The sequence below is a fragment of the Chenopodium album genome, chromosome 21, assembly GCF_948465745.1.
Source record: "Chenopodium album chromosome 21, dcCheAlbu1.1, whole genome shotgun sequence".
Lineage (NCBI taxonomy): Eukaryota > Viridiplantae > Streptophyta > Magnoliopsida > Caryophyllales > Amaranthaceae > Chenopodium > Chenopodium album.
In genome coordinates, this window is record NC_137854.1 from 14,450,293 (window position 1) to 14,469,566 (window position 19,274).

Here is a 19,274-nt window from a genome sequence, read left to right on the forward strand (position 1 = left end):
AATTACACAAATACCTAAAAAATCATTACTTACTTTTTCACTTTTTCATACAAAATACACACATAACTAAAAACTCATTACCTACTTTTTAACTTTTCCATACAATATTCTCTACTTTTTATTAACATTCTTCACTTTTTAGCTTTTCCATACAATATTCCTCTACTTTTTTCATCCTCCTTAAAAACCGTACTTTTTAAAGTTATTTGCCTGTAATTATGGGACGGAGGGAGTAATTTTTACTCTTAGTTTTTAGTTTGGTACTGTAGTTTTTAGCCTGTTTCGTAGCTTTTCGTTTCCTTTGTTTTTTTTTTCCCGTTAGTTTATTATTTTAAGCTTTGTTACTTCTTAATTAAGGGCTTGTTTGGCATCATTTTAGGTTTTCAGTTTTCAGTTTTTTTAAAAACTAAAAACCAAAAACAGGAAACAAGAAAAAGGTGTTTCCACTTTTCAGTTGTCAGTTTTCAAAATTATCATGATTTTAATAAATCTAAATATTTTTTGATTCATTATGTGGCATATATAATATACTTTTAAAAAACAAAAAACCAAAAAACAGAAAACCACAACGATGCCAAACGAACCCTAAGCTTATTAATTTGTTAAAATCTTTATTGCTTTTATTAATTTAGCTTTTCACTATAACTGCTTTACTTTAGTGTTTTCACTGTTTTCATGAGTTTTTATATTATTGTTTTTATTATGCTTTCTTTAATCGATTTGATTAGTTTAGTATTAATTATGCACGAGTGGTTTAATTCTAGGGTTGTGGGGATCCATAATTAATATGAAGGGATGATTTATTATTGTTGATTGTTAATGTTTTGGGTTAATTTCTTATTGATTGATTTAATGCTATGCAATTAGATTAGCCCTAGTTTAATTGTATGAGTTATGCAATATTGATTCAAAATTCGAGATTCGAGATTCGAGAGATGAGAATTGATGTTTAGGCTTAGTTTCAATAGGCAGGTTAATTTATAAATGGTTAAATCAAGATTCGAGAGATGCGATTTAATACCGGTAGATTAATTATGTGATTATAATATGTAACGAAAGCCCTTTATAATATGGTTAATTTATGCATCGATAATTGATTGTTGTTATTCATCCCGGAATATTATTTATTGGTGAACCTATGCCCTAGGCCTTTTATTAATTGTTTTCTCCCTACTTTTATTTCTCCCTATTCTTAATCTCCTTAGTTTAATTCCTTTAATAACAACAACTTGATTACTTAATAATTTACATTATAATAATTAATTAGAAATAGATTGACTTGTTTCCCTGTGGATTCGACCCTACTTCCCTATCTATTATTAGTTAGTTGTTTTAGGAATTACTTTTGATAAGGTGATACAACTTTAGCCTATCATTAGGTTGCAAACTCATTGCATCATATTGTGACTACTTGACTACTTGTGCATCTTTTACTCGTGCATACTTCTTATGCGACTAAGCTAACCGTTTGGTTTGACTTGTGATTATAAATATGCTTAAATAAACTAACTAGTGACTAAAGGACTTTGCTTAATTAATTGATTAATTAATTTGAACTAATGAATATGCCTTAAATCCAGTCATAGTTCCTTTGAGTCAACCCGGATTTTTATTCCCGTATACTGCACAAGCGTCAACTTGTTTTGGTCATAGCCAGAGTTCTAGGAAGAGTTACGAGTCGTACAACCTATGGATCTGTAGCCTCGAGTTTTATCTTTCATTAGGCGTTGGTTTCGTCCTAATAAGAGTCACATATAAAAAGTTATGACTAAAATTTTACAGTCTATCCAGTTTAGTGCACATACGTAAAGTCTCAACTTAGTCTTTGCTTAAGTCTAGTCACATGATCATGACATAAGTCTTAACATGTCACCTACACTCACTAGTCTTAGCACACACTTTGTATATGTCATCATGACCATGTCTTAGGTCCATGCATGAGTCAGTTTTTCCGTCATTCGAGTTGGGGGTCTATTCTATTCCTAACTAGTCTTTGGGCCCGTACAATGTACGGGCTTTTTATTAGAGTTTTTCTTTTGGTGTATTAATTATTATGGAGACAACCGAGACGTGGTTATTTTTTGTTATCTTATGTGCCTCTTTGACTTTTTTAATTTACATTTAATATCAAATATGACATTAAAATGTATTTCTAAAAGAGAATATGCATGGTCTTTTGGAAGATATATTTGCAAAATATAATTTAATATATGTCTAATAAAGTAACTATGTTTACATAGAATATATATGGGATATGAGATGTCATTCTTCATCGTATTGCATCCACATTTGTATGTTCTTTTTGGAATCCATTTTCATGTTGTGCATTTTGCGTTATGTAGTATTTTTGTCTTGAATTTCTCCGACCTATTTCTGGGATTGTGTCGTCATTCCTGTGAAATAATATAAATATGGGTTTTTTTTTTTTTTTTTTTTTTTTTTTTTTTTTTTTTTTTTTTACTACTATTAAAAAACTTTATCTTTGACTCGATCACTATCAATCAAATATTATGAGACTACAACCACAGCTGATTAATCACTCAATTATTTGTTAGTTAGCTTGCCAAAATTGAAGATTTATGCATGACTTTGTAGTTTTGTACAACCAGACACACTATCAATTTGGGGCCTATTTTCAAATTTTAAAATAATTTAATCATATTAGATCCATCCAGTAACATGGACAACACCTAAGATGTTTAATGAGTTTATGCAACAAACAATCTCAGTTCAATGGTATTTGTACAAACTTTGGATTGATTTAAATAATCCCAAACAAAACTGATTTAAAATGTTAAAAGCTTATACCAAATATTAGAATAATTAGCCAAAGAGCTTTACCTCAAACTACCACCTTCAATTTGCATCAAGCTCTCTACAAAAGCCTACAACAATTTTCCAATTTTGTTAATTGGGGTTTCAATACAAATTCTACAATAATAAGAAAAATTAATAAAAATTATTATAAAAAAAGAAAAGCACAAGATAATAATCACTCACCAAATGTGAATGTGAATCTGCATATGAATTTGATGATGGAGGTACTATGTTATATAGAGTTAATATTGCATTGAGAGATGAGTGAATAAATACACAAAAATCATTATCATTATTATAATTATGGGCGAAATTTGTAACCGAAAACATAAATTAAGAAATTTAATTTGTGGGAAATGAAGAGGGGAGATAGAGAAGAAGAGTTGTGGGTTTAATTTGCCGATAAACATTGATAAGCGGCTAGGGGATTATGAAGAGGAAGAGTTGTGGGTTTGCATATACTCCATATTAGAAATTAATGTGTAATAAAAAAAGGTAATAAAGGTAGAACATGATTATGTGTCTCACACACACCAAAAAAAAAAAAAAAAAAAAAGGGAAATGATTGTAAATTGAACAAGTGGAAGGTCAAAGCTTTAGTGCGGCAAGATGATTATGTGTCTAACAAATTTATTTGTATTATTATTTACTTCGTATGTAATTTAAATTTTATTTATAATATTAATGCTTAAAATATTGCTTGCATATGATATCGACTAAAGATCTTACAAATTCCTTCTTCTAATAAAAAAAAAAATATATCCTACAATTTTTTGTTATAATTATCCAATTAATATTTTTTATAATATTATGTAATATTATTATAATGTAATATTATTATAAGTTTTAATTAATATTAATATTCTGTCAAAAATATTGATATTAATATTTTATATGTATTATGTATTATTATTATTATTATTATTATTATTATTATTATTGGTTTTTTTTTAAAAAATGTAGTATTATTATTTATTTTAAATATTTAATTCTTAACTACAAATTCCTTTTAATACTAATATGAATATATAAATAAATATATGAATTGAAAAGAGAATATTGAACATGTGACACATTTGATTAGAATAGTGAACACTTGGTACATTGAATTGGAATAGTGAACACTTGGCACATTGAATTGGAATAGTGAACACTTGGCACATTGGATTAGAGAAGTGAACATTGGATGAAGACATGTGTGTATCATGATTAGAGTTTTTAAATACTAAGTATAGATTCTTCCATTACTCTCTATTTACATCATCTTTCCACTCTCTACACACTTTCTCCATGCATATTATTCACCTCATACACTATGATCTCTTCCCATCTATGCATGTTGAATAGAGTTTGAGTCACGTGATTGACAAGAAAAAGAGTAATGATGAGACAAAACACAAGGCAAGCTTCTCACCAAGATTTCATGCTTTCTTCTTCTTTTTCCAAACCTTTCCCCCGTAAGTCTAGCATTGGCACCCTTTGTCTTCCTTAGATTTATTTCATAGGTTTTTTTTTCCTTTTAAGAAAATGAGCATTTATTTCCTTGCATATGATCATTACATTGCAAAAATAAAAAAAATAAAAAAAATTGCCGAATTAAGCACAAGCTAACCCATGATTAAAGGCACCCTTTGTAGCCATATCGATCATACCTCTCATCCTTCAAATATGTAATCACTTTTTTGATAAACCACTTTGATCCTCGTCTAACGATAGACCTTTCTTTTTTCAACCCAATTCTACCTAACCTTTGGATGGGATGGTGTGAAACTTATGCGATTTTCAATTTCATAAAAAGCTTGAGTGACTTCAAAAGATTAAAATAGCAAAAATAAGCAAAAAATAAATAAAAGTGTGCAAAAGGGCAAGTGTTCCAATGTCTTTGATATGAAAATATTTTTGATAAGAACACGTATCGGATTGCGTTCGAGTGCTCGGTACCGTGCCTGAGAAACATGAATGTCAAGTGAGTGATAGACCGCATCATCGGGATTGCCCACACTTATTGAAAATTTTCAAATAAAAAATACAATAGCAAAAAGAGAGCAAAATATAAACAAAAAAATAAAGAGAGCTAAAAAGAGTTAAAAACCTCAAGCATAAAAATATAAAGATTCAAAATCAAGGTTGTACACCTTGGGGGCTTATCTAGGGTCTTGAGCCTTTATCCCCCTTTTCTTTAACCTTTAGCCTAACCACGTTCCAACCTTTCAAAGACCTCTTTGAGGTATACACACACTTGTACGAGGTTTGGCTCGAGCTACGTTCGGCCAGATTCCTAACGGATACATAGGCAACTTCACTTGAGGTGCGGCCATAATAAAAATGCATTCATATTCACATTTACACACTCACACCATGATCATATCAAGGGAATTCCTATGCTCATCCCTATCTACTTAGAGCTAGACTTGGGGGCTTGATCCCTACATCATTAGTCTACCCCAGCCTAAAAGTCACCATTATTTGACTCTTCTCAAAATATATTTTCCACACCATTAGCCTTTGCAGCTTAACCTTAGTGACACTTTCACACACATCACAGATACATGAACAAATAACCCTACCTTTAGGAACCCTTTGTCATGAAATCTTAACACAACGTTTAAGCATGCCTTGACATAACAAAATCACTCATAACTCATCAATTATCATCATTGCATCGCAAAGTATGAAGTGCTAAGCCTCCGCGCCTAAGTTACCTAAATACTTTCATTATCGATCCAAGTAGGATAGTCTAAGATGTTACAATCCTTGTACTATGAGAGACAACGTTAACGAATTAAGCTCATTCAACATGCACCATTAAACACTTTGATTTTTTTTCGCGTCTTTCTTTTTCGAGAGAAAGTCGGTACCCTCCACAAAAATGACGGAAATTTTTTATTGTTTCGCATTTTTAGTCAAGCTTTATTATTAACATGATGATTTACTATTGCTTATTATTATGATGCTTGATTATATATTTTTATTGTTATTTTATGATCACACCTTTTATGATTGTTTAAAGGGAATTTGTACTTGAAATCACGCTTAATAAGATAATTAATAATTTGGTTTAGGGTAATGTGATTTTAATTCAAGTGATCGCCAATAATAGTCTTATTTGTGCATTAATATTCAACCAACATAGATAAATAGGGTAGGTTTAATATAATGTTTGTATGTTATTCGAAAAGCGCACATGAATACGAGCAGAACAAAGTAGAGGCCTATTTTATAGGGCGGGTCCTTTCTTTTGTAGATTGGATTCGTACCCTTATCTCCGGACCCTGTTTGGTTCAAGACCTTATGGAGTTGATGGTCCTTTTGGATTGTCTTTTGGGTTTACAAGTTCCTAAAACTTGTTGGTGACTCTTTTGCTCTCTTTTCTTTCCCTTTGGAACGCCACCATACTTTAGTGTATGATCACAGTGGGGTTCAAGTTTGGGATCATATTGCTTGAAATATTCCCTACACTGTCCTTCCAGATGGGTGCACTTGGGCAATCAAAAGTATACAAAACCCAAAACATACATGTGCAAGATTGGGGACAAGGAACAATATGGTGAATGTCAAGTGGGCTATGAGAGTTTTACTTGACATATGGCCAAAAGTAGGCAGAAGATACTACTGCAAGCACTTGGTGAAGAACTTCAAGAAGGAATTTCCTGGTTTGTTGATGTTCCAATTGTTTTGGAAGGTTGCTGGAGCATTCAATCCATTCACCTTTAAGAAGGCAATGGAAGCATTGCAGAAGGCAAATCCATTAGCACTTGTTTGGCTGGCAGAGCTTGGACCACAATCAAGATGGTAAAAGCATATCCAGAAGTCAAGTGTGATACAAACAAGTCAAACTTTGTAGAAAGCTTTAATTCTACCCTACGCATTGATAGATGCAGACCAGTCCTGACTATGCTAGAAGGTATTCTCACCTTACCTTACTTATTTGATGTTTAGTGAATTCAATAGCAGTAATTGCTTATCTATTCACCCTTATTGCTGTTTCAGGTATTAGAAGAGTGACGATGGTGAGAATGGCCACCAGAAGGGAGGCATGTGAGAACTGGAGAGATGATAAGTGTCCTAATATCATGAAAAGGATGCAAGTTATTAGCCATGAATCAAGGACATGCAAGAGTTTGAAGTCTGGAGATGGTGAATTTGAAATACTTGATGGAAAATCTGTGCTTCCAGTGAACCTAAGAGATAAGACATGTGTATGTAATGCTTGGCAACTTACTGGATTGCCTTGTAAACATGCCATGAGAGCCATTTTGCACTCAAATGAAGACCCTAGGTTCTACATCAGTGAGTGGTATTCTGTCACAAGGTATAAGTTGGCTTATGGCAACTCTATCAAGGCCATACCAGATGTGGAGCAATGGTCTGACAGTCCTTATCCAGAGATTGCCCTACCAACTATGAAAAGAGGAATAGGAGGAGGGAAGAGGGTGAGCAAGCGAAAGGGAAGAGGTCCAGAACTGTCAAGTGCAGCAAATGCCAACAGTTTGGCCATAATGCACAAACCTGCCAAGGTGGCTTGACTGGTAAACAAAAGGTGGCCCTAGGTGAAAGCTCTGCAGGTCAGACCAACAAAAAACAAACAGCCAGGAAGGGAAAAGGGGCATCTATGAGCCAACCTGAACCAGCAATAGTGGCATCACAACCATTGAGATTTTCACTAAGGAAACAGAGAGCAAAGGGTCCTATCTTAGCATCACAGCCATTAAGAGTCTCACCTAGGTCTAAGAGAGCTAAAGGAGGGGTCTCAGCTTCACAGCCTGCATGATGTTTGTCTTAGGAGTAGTTGGTCAGAAAAGTGCTTATTTTTTTGCTTCTTAATTGACTGTATGTGTCAAACTTGAAGACGATCTGTTTCATGATGTCAAATTCTGTTTTTTTTAGACAAGACATTTAGATTATGGGTTGATGTAATATTTTCCTTTTGGCAAATCAATGACATATCAGCATTATTGACAAAAGTAGTAACAATTTCATGTCACAAAAATGCTTGCAAAAATTGACTCTTAATGTAGTACCAATTTTATGTGTAAAAAATGCTTGTAAAAATTGACAAAAGTAGTACCAATTTCATGTGTAAATTAAAAAATGCTTGCAAAAATTGACAAAAGTAGTACCAAACAGTATGTGTAAAAAATGCTTGCAAGATTTGACAAAAGTAGTACCAATTTCATTCATTCATCGTTCATTTAACAAACCAAATTACATCAGTTCCATACCTAATACATAACATTCAACATCAACATTCTACTTCATACTAATACACCAAAGTCATCACTTACAAACAACAAATAACATAATAAAATACATTATCAAAGCCATCTTCACGATTAGTTTGATGAAATTCATCAAATCATCCAGCCTTGAAGTAACACCAGCAACACCACCTTGTTCAACTTCCAATTCATCACCAACCCTTATTATATCCTCCTTCTTCAACCACGCAAAATAATCCCACCCTCTGCACTTGAAAAAGAGTCTTCTAGGGTTCTTTGTGGTTTCTGAAATCTTCACAGCAGCCACTTGATCGAGGGGGAGAACAGTCGCAGCGCATATGCTTAACCCAAGCAATCCTATTGTCCATGGTAATTGGCTTCAAGGAAGAAGATGAACGACTGTTCTTCATTGCCTCTTAGAGAGAATTTGGGGAAATCGATTTTTAGGGTTCTTACAAAAAGGGAGAAATCGATTTGGAGGGAAATCAGGTCTGCCATTAGGGTTAAGTTAGTCATTAGATGCTTAGTTAACCACAGATAATTTTAATTAATAGAGGTCTATCAAAGAGAATTTCCCTTTTATTTATTTCATTGAAGTTTACTAATGCGTGTATTTTATTATTAGAAAGAGGTACGAGGCTTCAAAGTAAGTAATTAGCTTACTCCCTTTTTATTTCAATGTAGAAAGCATGCTTAGATTGTTATATTAATTCCTAGTATATCATGTTAGGATGTTTTTGTTGCTTTCTAGTATCATGTTTTGGGTGCCTTTTATTCTTTCTAATAGCATGTTAGTATCATGTTAGGATTAAAGCTTTGATCTTTGATGCTTAGTGACATGCTAGGGTTTGTTATTAATCTTGTTAGTATCATGCCTAGGATCTTGGTATTATTATTAACCTTTGTTGTGCCTTATTATGATTATGATGATTGTAATTATGATTATTATTATGTTGCTTGATGTATATTATTGTTATTGCTTGATCACGTTTTTTTATGCATGTTTAAAGGGAATTTGTACTTGTAATCACGCCTAATAAGATAATAAATAATTCGGTTTAGGCTAATATGATTTTAACTCGAGTGATCGCCAATAATAGATTTATTTATGCATTAATATTCAACCAACATAAATTGAACAGGTTTAGGATTAATCTAATGATTGCATGTTATTTAGAAAGCGCACATGAATACGAGTAGAATAAAGTAGAGGCCTATTTTATCAGGCGATTTATCTCCTGGATCTCCTAGCATTATTACAACAGGTTTGGCATGGGTCAGGGGGTCTGCACATAGTAGCTACTAAAAACCTAGAAATAATAAGTCTGTTAGCTAATTCTTGTGAGCAGAGGTTTTTAGTAGCTTCCATGGCTTATGTAGCTGGAAATCCAATTTTGTCATGGTCTGGGGGCTGGCACATAGTAGCTACTAAAAGCTCTGCTCATCAGGTGTTGTTTAATGAATTAGTCAAGAAAATGAAGCAAGTTACGCTTATTAGCATCATGTTATGAAAACCTTAACTTACCCATCAAATAGTAAGACAACAAAACTCAACAAAGTATACTGCAATACAGATGCATTCAAGTGCGAATAATCTCACAAGAATTAGCTAACAGACTTGTTATTAGCAAGAATTATGGATCGGATATAAATTTTTTGAAAATTCGGATATTCGGATCGGATTAACCCTAATCGGATCCAATTAAAACCGAAAACCGAAAATTAGATATCAACATGTATAATATGGATTGTTGTTTGGATTGTTTGTTGCTGCTGCTTTCTTCTTAGGTTGCTGCTGCCTACTTTCTTTATAAGTTGATGATGCCTACCGTTTTAAGTTGATACCTCCTAGGCTCCTCTTGCCTTCTGTTAGAATTAGTTGCTGAAGTCTTGAACAGGAAATTGTTGTTACTTATTTTGAACAAAAATGTTGTAATGAACTCTCAGTGTTGCCTTTTAGTTGTACTACTTATTTTGAACAATTTAATTTGACTTGATATTAAAGAATTTATGTTAATCACGACAACCGTTTTATATTATCGTACTAGTTTATTAGACGTTATAAAGCGACTTATTTTAATTCGGATTTTCAGATCGGATCCAAAATAATCGAATTTAATTCGGATTGGATCAGATTGGAAAGGTAATTCGGATCGGATCAAATTGAAAAATTGAAAACCGAATTATAATTCGGATCGGATTGGATTTGGCCTAAATCCAAACTGAAAACCGAATGGACACCCCTAATTTCGAGTCGAGTTAGTAACTGGTCGGGTTTAATTCGGGTTTAGGTTAGGAACAAGTCGGGTTGAATTCAGGTTTTGACGGATTAAAACGGGTATGGGTATATTTTGGTTTAGGTCAATAATTTACGGGTTATATTCGGGTCGGGTCATCTCCAGGTTGGTTCATGTTCGGGTTCGGATCTCAAATGCTCGGGTTAACTCGGATCTAGGGATGTTTTCAAGTCGGGTCAAATCGGATTCGGGTCACCATTTTTCCAAGTTTAAACAAGTCGGTTAATAATCGGATTCGGGTCGGGTCGGGTCGGGTCAGCTTTTGACTGCTCCAGTGTAGTACGTACGTAAGCTTAAATTTGAGGGCCTATTTCGTTGGGGCCCGTGCTGTGGGCCGGGTTGCACAGGCTAATAGGAGGGTCTGCTAAGTGCTTACTACTTCCTTGGTGTGTACGGAGTACTTTTTTATTGAGATTAGTTGGCATTGCCTTGGTTACCAAGGCCACGCATATTTTGTATCTACGGAGTAAATACTCTTGTGGTTTGGTGAATAAAGACATACAGAGCAATTGAGGAGATTTTGTCAAATACTCTGTAACCTGATGAACGAAGCCCTCCTACTTCTTTTCTCTGAGCACCAAAAAATAACCCTACTTCTCTCTCTCAGTTCGTCCTTCATTAAAGCGCACTTGACGTTCTCCATTGAGGCGCCTTCAATGTATTCCCCATTGAAGTAGCTTCTGTGGTAAACTGTTTTTTGTTTTTTTTGGTAATTACCATATAAATTTCACAATCTAGGGTTTCTCTTTGATGTAATTTAATTTAATTGTCAATTTATTAAATATAAGGTTCGAATTTTTGAATTATTGGTTGTAATCAGCGATTATTTTGTCAGAAAAGAAAATTTTGAACCTAATCGATGATTGAATAAAAAAAATCCCTAAAATTATTGATTTTTGGAGCCTTATTTGATAACTGAATCAAATTTGGTTGCTAAATTAATGTTTGGGAATACTTTGGATTTTCAATTCCATAATTGAACTTTTTTAAACTGATCATATTTACAAAAAGGTAAGTTTAATCAGCAAAAAAAAAAAAAAAAAAAATACATCTCTTATAATTTGTTTTATTTTTATTTGTAAAGCTGAAATTTTCGACTAGTATATTAGCGTATTTGTGAAGATCATTAAAGCCCAAATCTTACTTGACAAAAATATCATATACTCCATTATTTTGTTAGTAATTCATTTAGGGTTTGCCTCGGCTATTTTATGAATAGAATTTATGATGGTTGAGTAACATAGGGGTGGGGGAATTAAGAATAGTCAAACTGTGGTTACTTATTAATGATTTGATTTGTGAAACAAGTTGCAACATTAGTAGTTTATTGATTGCAAATTCAACTGAATTAGGTGTTACTGATTTGTTAATGGTTAACGGCCCTTAAAGGTTTGACTCTAAGGAGAGTATTTTATCTATAATTAAAAGTTTATAATCTTATTTATCAGGTCCATTTTAGAGATGACGTTCAATTTACAAGTCGCATCTAATAACGTTCCGCTGTCAGTTATGGCTGCTTGTTATGTTGGTGGCATTCCCGTGTCTGTAGATCCTATACTTACATCGTGTAGTGATCCCTTACTCATATTTCCTAATGGGTATTTTGCCCTACTATCTCTATTCACAATTCTCAAATATGAATATTAATGATTGCTATCCAACTTGTTATTAATCTGGGTGTCAAAAAGTATTGTTTAAATTTCTTTATTATTCTAGGTCTGAGCTGAAGGGCACATATGTTCTTTTGCGATACATTGGACATGCTGCGTCGGACTCGAAGTTTTATGGGGTTGATGCATTTCAATCCGGAAAGGTGAATTTCAAGGTTCTTTCTAATAATAGGTTGCTGTATTATCTGTTTACTGCCTAACACTTATGTATGTTTGCATTTAGATTGATGAGTGGCTTGATTTCCTTCCCATCTTCAATGAAGGATCTGAATTTGAAAGAACTTGCAGCATTATTGATAGTTGTATGCCTTCGTCATGTACCTATTTGGTTGGTCAGAACTTGTCGATAGCAGATTTAGCCTTATGGTCGGCTCTTTCATGTAAGAATCTACAGAGATTAGCTAAATTTTTTTCTCATTGTTTTGTCGTAAATGAATAAGATGATATGTGCTACTGTACTCTTTTTCTGACAAACTGCATTTGCTACCTACAGATTTTGGTAAGAAGAGTGAAAGCTTCAGGGAGTTATTTAAGTATAAGAATCTTGGGAGATGGTACAACACTTTGATGTCCAAGTATAATTCATCTTTGAATACCATTTTGGGACTGTTTAGTGGCGGTATTGAGAAGAAGAAAACATATAGCTCTAATGTGCCTGAAATTGATCTTCCTAATGCTGAAGTGGGAAAGGTTTGTCTGAGGTTTGCCCCTGAGCCCAATGGATATCTCCACATAGGCCATTCGAAAGCAGCATTGCTCAATAAATATTTTGTTGATAAGTATAAAGGTCGCCTGATTGTGCGATTGGATGACACAAGCACTGAGTTTGTCGAGAGTCTTCTCAAAGATATTGTTACTCTTGGCATTGTTTATGATGCTGTAACTTATACATCTGATTACTTCCCTTAGTTGATGGATATGGCTGAGAAATTGATTCGTGAGGGTAAAGCATATGTGGATGATACACCAGTAGATCAAATGAGGATTGAAAGGGATAAAGGGGTTGAATCGAAGTGCAGGAACAATAGTGTAAGTAAGAATTTGGAGTTATGGAAGGAAATGATTGTGGGATCTGACAGAGGCCTGATGTGTTGTCTAAGGGGCAAATTAGACTTCCAGAATCCAAACAAGTGTCTCAGAGACCCTGTTTACTACAGGTGCAATTTAGCTCACCATCATCGGGTTGGTTTCAAATATAAGCTATACCCAACCTATGACTTTGCAAGTCCATTTGTAGATGCTTTGGAAGGCATAACACATGTCCTTCGGTCAAATGAATATCGTGACCGTGATGATCAATGTCACATGATCCAAGAGGATATGGGAGTTAGAAAAGTTTGTTTTTATGAATTTAGTAGATTGAGTATGGTCTATACACTTTTAAGCAAGCATAAGCTTCTATGGTTTGTGCAAAATGGAAGAGTGGACGGATGGGATGATCCTCGTGTACCTACTATTCAAGGGATGGTGCGCAAAGGTCTTAAGATAGAGGCACTTACCCAATTCATAGGTGAACAGGTATAATTCGTAGTTATATTTTGTTTTGCTCCAACTGTATATAACCTGTGCTCTGTTGATTCTGTGATATGCAATGTAATGAAAATTTTAAGTCGAAAGTGCCTTTCTGCGAGTATGTTTTATGTATGTGCAAATCCTGAACTTATCTGCTGTTCTGCAGGGGGCTTCCACAAACCAAAATCTGATGCAATGGGATAAACTGTGGACCATTAATAAAAAGATCATTGATCCCATTTGTCCAAGACATACTGCTGTGCTCGAGGAACACCGAGTGCTGATAACCCTTGCTAATGGCCCTGCAGAGCCCTTTGTGCGCATCATGCCTCGGCATAAAAAGTTTGAAGAAGCAGGAAATAAGTTCACACTTTATACCAAAAATATATGGATTGATTATGCTGATGCTTTGAACATATCTGCTAATGATGAGGTGACTTTAATGGATTGGGGAAATTGTATTATTAAAGAAATCAAGCGGAATGAGATGGGTATTGTTGTGGAGTTGTTAGGAGTGTTGCATCTCGAAGGATCTGTTAAAGCAACTAAGCTGAAGCTGACTTGGCTTCCTGAGACAGATGAACTAGTCCGGCTTCAGCTTGTGGAGTTTGATTATCTGATTACTAAGGAGAAGCTGGTACTGCCTAGACAACCATTCTGTATAACAATTGTTTTTAATTTTTCCAGTAATTTGTTTATTGATTGAATTCGTTTTCTATCTCAGGTCAAAATCAAGAAAAAGAAAGGTGAGAAGGGAAAGAAGGAAAAGATGCAGGAAGAGGAGGAGTTTTTTAAGGCACTTAACCCTGTCACCAGAAAAGACACCTTCGCACTTGGGGACATAAACATGCGGTATCTGATTTCTGGAGATATCATTCAATTAGAGAGAAAGGGTTATTTCAGATGTGATGTACCATTTTACAAACATTCGAAGCCAATTGTTCTTTTCGCTATTCCAGATGGGAGGCAGCATAATGTTGTGCAGTAACTCCTTGAGAGTTAAGTATGCTGAAAGCCTTTAGTTTATCTAATACCTTAATTGGTGTGTTTAAGAAGGAAGTATGTTGTGCAGTAACTCCTTGAAAGTTAAGTATGCTGAAAGTATTTAGTTTATCTAATAACTTAATTGGTGTGCTTAAGAAGCAAGTTGCAGAATTTTCAAGGGTGTTTAACATTAATTAAGACCATTTGTGTTATTTCTTTACTGTCATTATAGAACTGCTAAATGTAAACGATTTTCTTAAAGCCAGTAGCCTTTTCATGACTCTCAGTGGATATGTAATATGTGTATCTGTGTGGATTTTCACTACACCTTAACCAAATTATTATATTATGATGATGTCTGAAGTTTTTGGTTTTGTGCTTTGGCTAACTCATTGAGCCCTTAACTCATAGCTCTTAGTTACTGTAGTTAAATTGCTACGATTTTAATTTTGTGAAGCTTTTCTCAATATTATTAATGTTATTGAAACTAGTCTATCCTTGTTACAATCACTCAAATCCAATGGATTTTAAATTTGTACTTGGCAACTTGGAAGTTGGAACACTAACAAAAGTTGAATATAATCTTATTACTCTTAACAAAAGTTGAATGTAAACATATCCAATTTTACCATGCTAAATCTTTGGGTCCTCAAGCAAAACAACCAACAATAAGCAATCAAATACATCATACGTCAGTTCAAACTTCTAATTCACATTACCAGAAAATATGAGCTGCTATTTCTTCAGCTCCATGATAACAAAGTCCGTTGATATCTGTTGGAGGGATCATTTTCTTACAATTTAATCCCTCCATTTCTCTCCTCTCCATTTCCCCTACTTCCTCATTTGTTATCCAAATGAAAGATATCACATCACATCTCTCCATTTCCCTCCCCTTCTTTTCCTTCCATTTCCTTCTATCCAAACACACCGTAAATGAGGAGGCGAGGAGGAGGTGGAAGTGACCACCGACACTAAGAAGGAGGCCGACGGAAGCACAGTTTATGCTCCAAGAGAAAAGAAAAATTAGAGGAGAGAGAGAGAAAAGGAAAGCGGCGTGATAGGAAATGGGGAATATGAAGATAAAGAAATAGGGTTTTGCTATCAATCCTTTTAATGGTGGGCCATGACACATATAAGAGACTCGTTAAGTCAATTAAGGGTCTCTTACTTTTTTCCCTTCATCTTATTGTGGGCCCTTTGATACATAAGAGACCCGTTAAGTCAATTAAGGGTCTCTTATTCTTTTCCCTCCATCTTTAAGTGGGCCCTTTGATATATAAGAGACCCGTTATCTCTAATATCAGATCTAATATATTAAAGAGAGCCGTTGAATTAATTAACGGGTATTTTATTATAGGTTCCTTTGACCATTTTTGTAGTAGTGATAATTGAATAACATTTGTTTTTTTTTTTTTCCTACAGGATTAATTAGTAATTTGATTTATAAACCGTGCATCGCATGGACATTATGCTAGTAAATTTCTACGCCAAACATGTAAAGCATAAAAAAATTGGATTGGAAATTCCGATCTTGTGCGTGAACCGCGAGCTAGAAATCTGGCGCGAGGCGCTAGTATGCACTATGTGAAGCATGCTTTGCTATGTCACGGTGCTCCCTTGCCGTATTACGACACTTGTTTTCATAATGCGGTGTGCTAATTTTTGGCGCGACGGCACATGTTCGACAAATTCTATTCTATTTTTCGACTTCTACCTTATAAATTTCGTGCTCTATCTAAGGTTAAGGTTATGGGCAAAGTTAAATTTTGAATTTGGACTCTCACATTCTATTTTTTTTATCTAATTTCTCTTCTTTTCATATCATAATCTAATATATATTATAATTATTCACCATTCCTACTTCTAGTGTTCCTAAACATCAATACAATACTCGAAACTCTATGGCGGTTCATGGCATGAAAGGTTAATTAAACCATGAGGGTTTCAAACCTAAATTAAACCCTTGAGGTCTTTTTATTACAAAGTATATATAAATTTCAAGTTGTTTTATTTATACATTTCGTATAAAAATATAAGAAGTAATTCTTTAGTTTTAAAATTTTAAAATTTTGTTTATCGTAAAACTAAATTAAGGTATAATTGTAATTTTCCTATTTTATGGGATTTTGATTCTCATTTATGGATGAGAATCTTATTGTTAGGGTTCTAATAATATTTGGGATGGTGATTTGAATTCATATGTATTTAGGGTTTTCATCAACTCTACGATCAAAACATCAGCGCTAATTGCAAACGACTCTAATTGAAAAGATGTGAAGACATCGAAAACATTGCTCGCGTCTATTAAGCTTGAAGCGGTGGAGTGTGAGGCGTGAGCTATGTCAAATATGCAAAATAGTTATGATTTTGATTGTAAACGTTATGTTATTATTTTCTAAGGGGGCGTTTGGTTGGGGGTTATAAAAAAAGGGAATGGGAATGAGAGGGTTTCATTCCCTTTGTTATTGTTTGTTTGCCACATTCTCCCATTCCCTTTACCCCTTTTTATTTTTGGGTTCACCCATTTTCCCTCTACACTCGTTCCCCACCCCCCTCCCCTTTTGCATTCCCATTCCCCCCATCACCACTACACCACCAACCTCACACCAACCACCACCTTGCTGCCCTACCCCACCGTTCAGCCACCTCTTCCCGACCGTCGGCCGCCGTTTCCCTCACCCTTGAAACCCTTCTCTCCTCGTCGCCGGCACCGGTGCTCCACTCGCCGAAACCCTATCAAGCGAAACAACCCTTCTCAATCCCAATCTTCATCTTCGGATTCTGGTAAACTCCAACTTGTACTTGATGTTGATCAATTGAAATCCAAAACACCACTCTCTTTTCAACGAACAATTGATTTGTGTGAATCGAAGTTTCATCAATTTGTGTCTTTTGGGATTGATGCTTATAATGACTTACATAGTCGTGTTGTTGTTGAACCTGGGAGCAATCGACCTGTTGTGGAAGTAACGTCGGGGAGATTGGGAGGGGTGGTTTTTCGAGGACAGGAGGGGCGGCTGCTAAGATGTGGGTAGCTATAACTGTTGAAATTGGAGGTGTTGCGGTTGTGTCGTGGTGGTGCTATGGTGCTGTGATTCTTGGGAGTTTTTTTTAAAACAAACAAACATGTTAAAAAGAATGGGTTTCATTCCATTCTCTTTGATTACCTTTCTTCATTCCATTCCGATTCCCTTGGGTGAACCAAACGGCCCCTAAATCTATGGTTTACAAATCTTTATTGTAGATGCCATATAGATATTCATCAATGATATTATTATTTTTCTCGTAAAAAAATACTAAAAGTTGTAATTCATAAATATTTTGTAAAAATCATGCATTGTACGAGATTAAAGGCATAAAGCTAAGCTAGGTATGAATGATAAACCTTGCCTCAATCGGAGTCTAGAGATGTTCAGATTCAAGCTCCCTAATCAATGTAAAGTGATTAAAGACATGCTATGGAAAGGCCAACACAAGCAGAATAAGTGTAGAATATCATGACAAACAAGAAAATCAACAGATGATAAACAAAGTGAATTAGCAATTGAAACATGGAGAAATCTTACTACCACAATAAAACATGCAGAAAATTTCAGGTATTGTCATTCAGTAGGTTATGTACCCTGGGAAATAAAAAATGTTGATCACCAACCTAGAATTCTGCTTCTACAGGAAAACAATCCAATAAGTATAGTTGTTGAAGACGGGCAATAATATGAAACTGAAAAATTATGATCAGATGAAAGAAGAACTGCATCAATAGGTAATACAAAATTACAAACAGCTAGTAATTTTCAACAAAGGTGTCACATGCGTAACAAATTCAATACATTCGCTGCTCTAAAAATGCTGTCTTCACAGCCACAAGCAGGACAATTTAACGCGAGTGTAGAAGTTAGAGTTCAAGCTTAAAGAAAATTACTGATGTATCAATGCAAATGTGAACCCAGAGAAAGAAGGGGGGCGGGGGGTGAGACACTGCCATTTTTATTTTCTGTAAAACAGCAGGATGCCAAGTTGCCAACATTATGCAGGGTGGAAAGACTGGAAACCAGCACGTCGACATAAAGTGAGAAGGAAACGTACAGTTCCTATAAACAGCAGAGAGGTAGAATTCATACTTTGCAACTTCACTAATTTTCGAGTTGTAAGAAGCCTACAGATTGTGTTAACATACAAGTATTAATGATCAAGAACACTCTTACCTTGAGTTTTATTTATTTATTATTTTGTACATTCTATCATGTCGCAACAAACGTCTTATAAATCAATTTTCTAATTTCATCTAAGGCGAACCATAAATAAAATAAACCTATACGAACCAGAGGCAACAAATACATAAAACAAACGTTATAACTTAAAAGCAAAGCTGATAAGGAAAGAAAACAAAGAGTGAAAGGAGAAAGTATGGAAAAGAAATTTTCACATGCCAGGAATATAATGGAACAAAGAAAGCTATAATTGTCTTACTAAAGACAGCAACACAAGCCGTAAAACACAAACAACACATAGTTAAAACAGCCGAATAAGCTAACCAAAACAATTATATTAAACCATCTTCTGCCAAGACCTGCAGCAACTCATGACAGTTTTAACATTGATGTTAATTTTCCCATAGAATGTATGAAACCCTGAAAACTCGCAAAAACAGGACAACCACCAGATAATTATCTTCTACTTACGCTACCAAATCAATATAACAGTTTAAGCACAGTTCATGAAGGGCATAAGTGCATAACATCAGTTTAGAAACTGCAAAGTTTTTATTCACA

General features: G+C 34.5%; 1 pseudogene; it reads left to right on the plus strand.

Moving 5' to 3' along the window:
- The first annotated feature begins 11,794 nt into the window (after window positions 1-11,794).
- LOC145600479 (glutamate--tRNA ligase, cytoplasmic-like) lies at window positions 11,795-14,503 on the plus strand (annotated as a pseudogene).
- The last annotated feature ends 4,771 nt before the right edge of the window (window positions 14,504-19,274 follow it).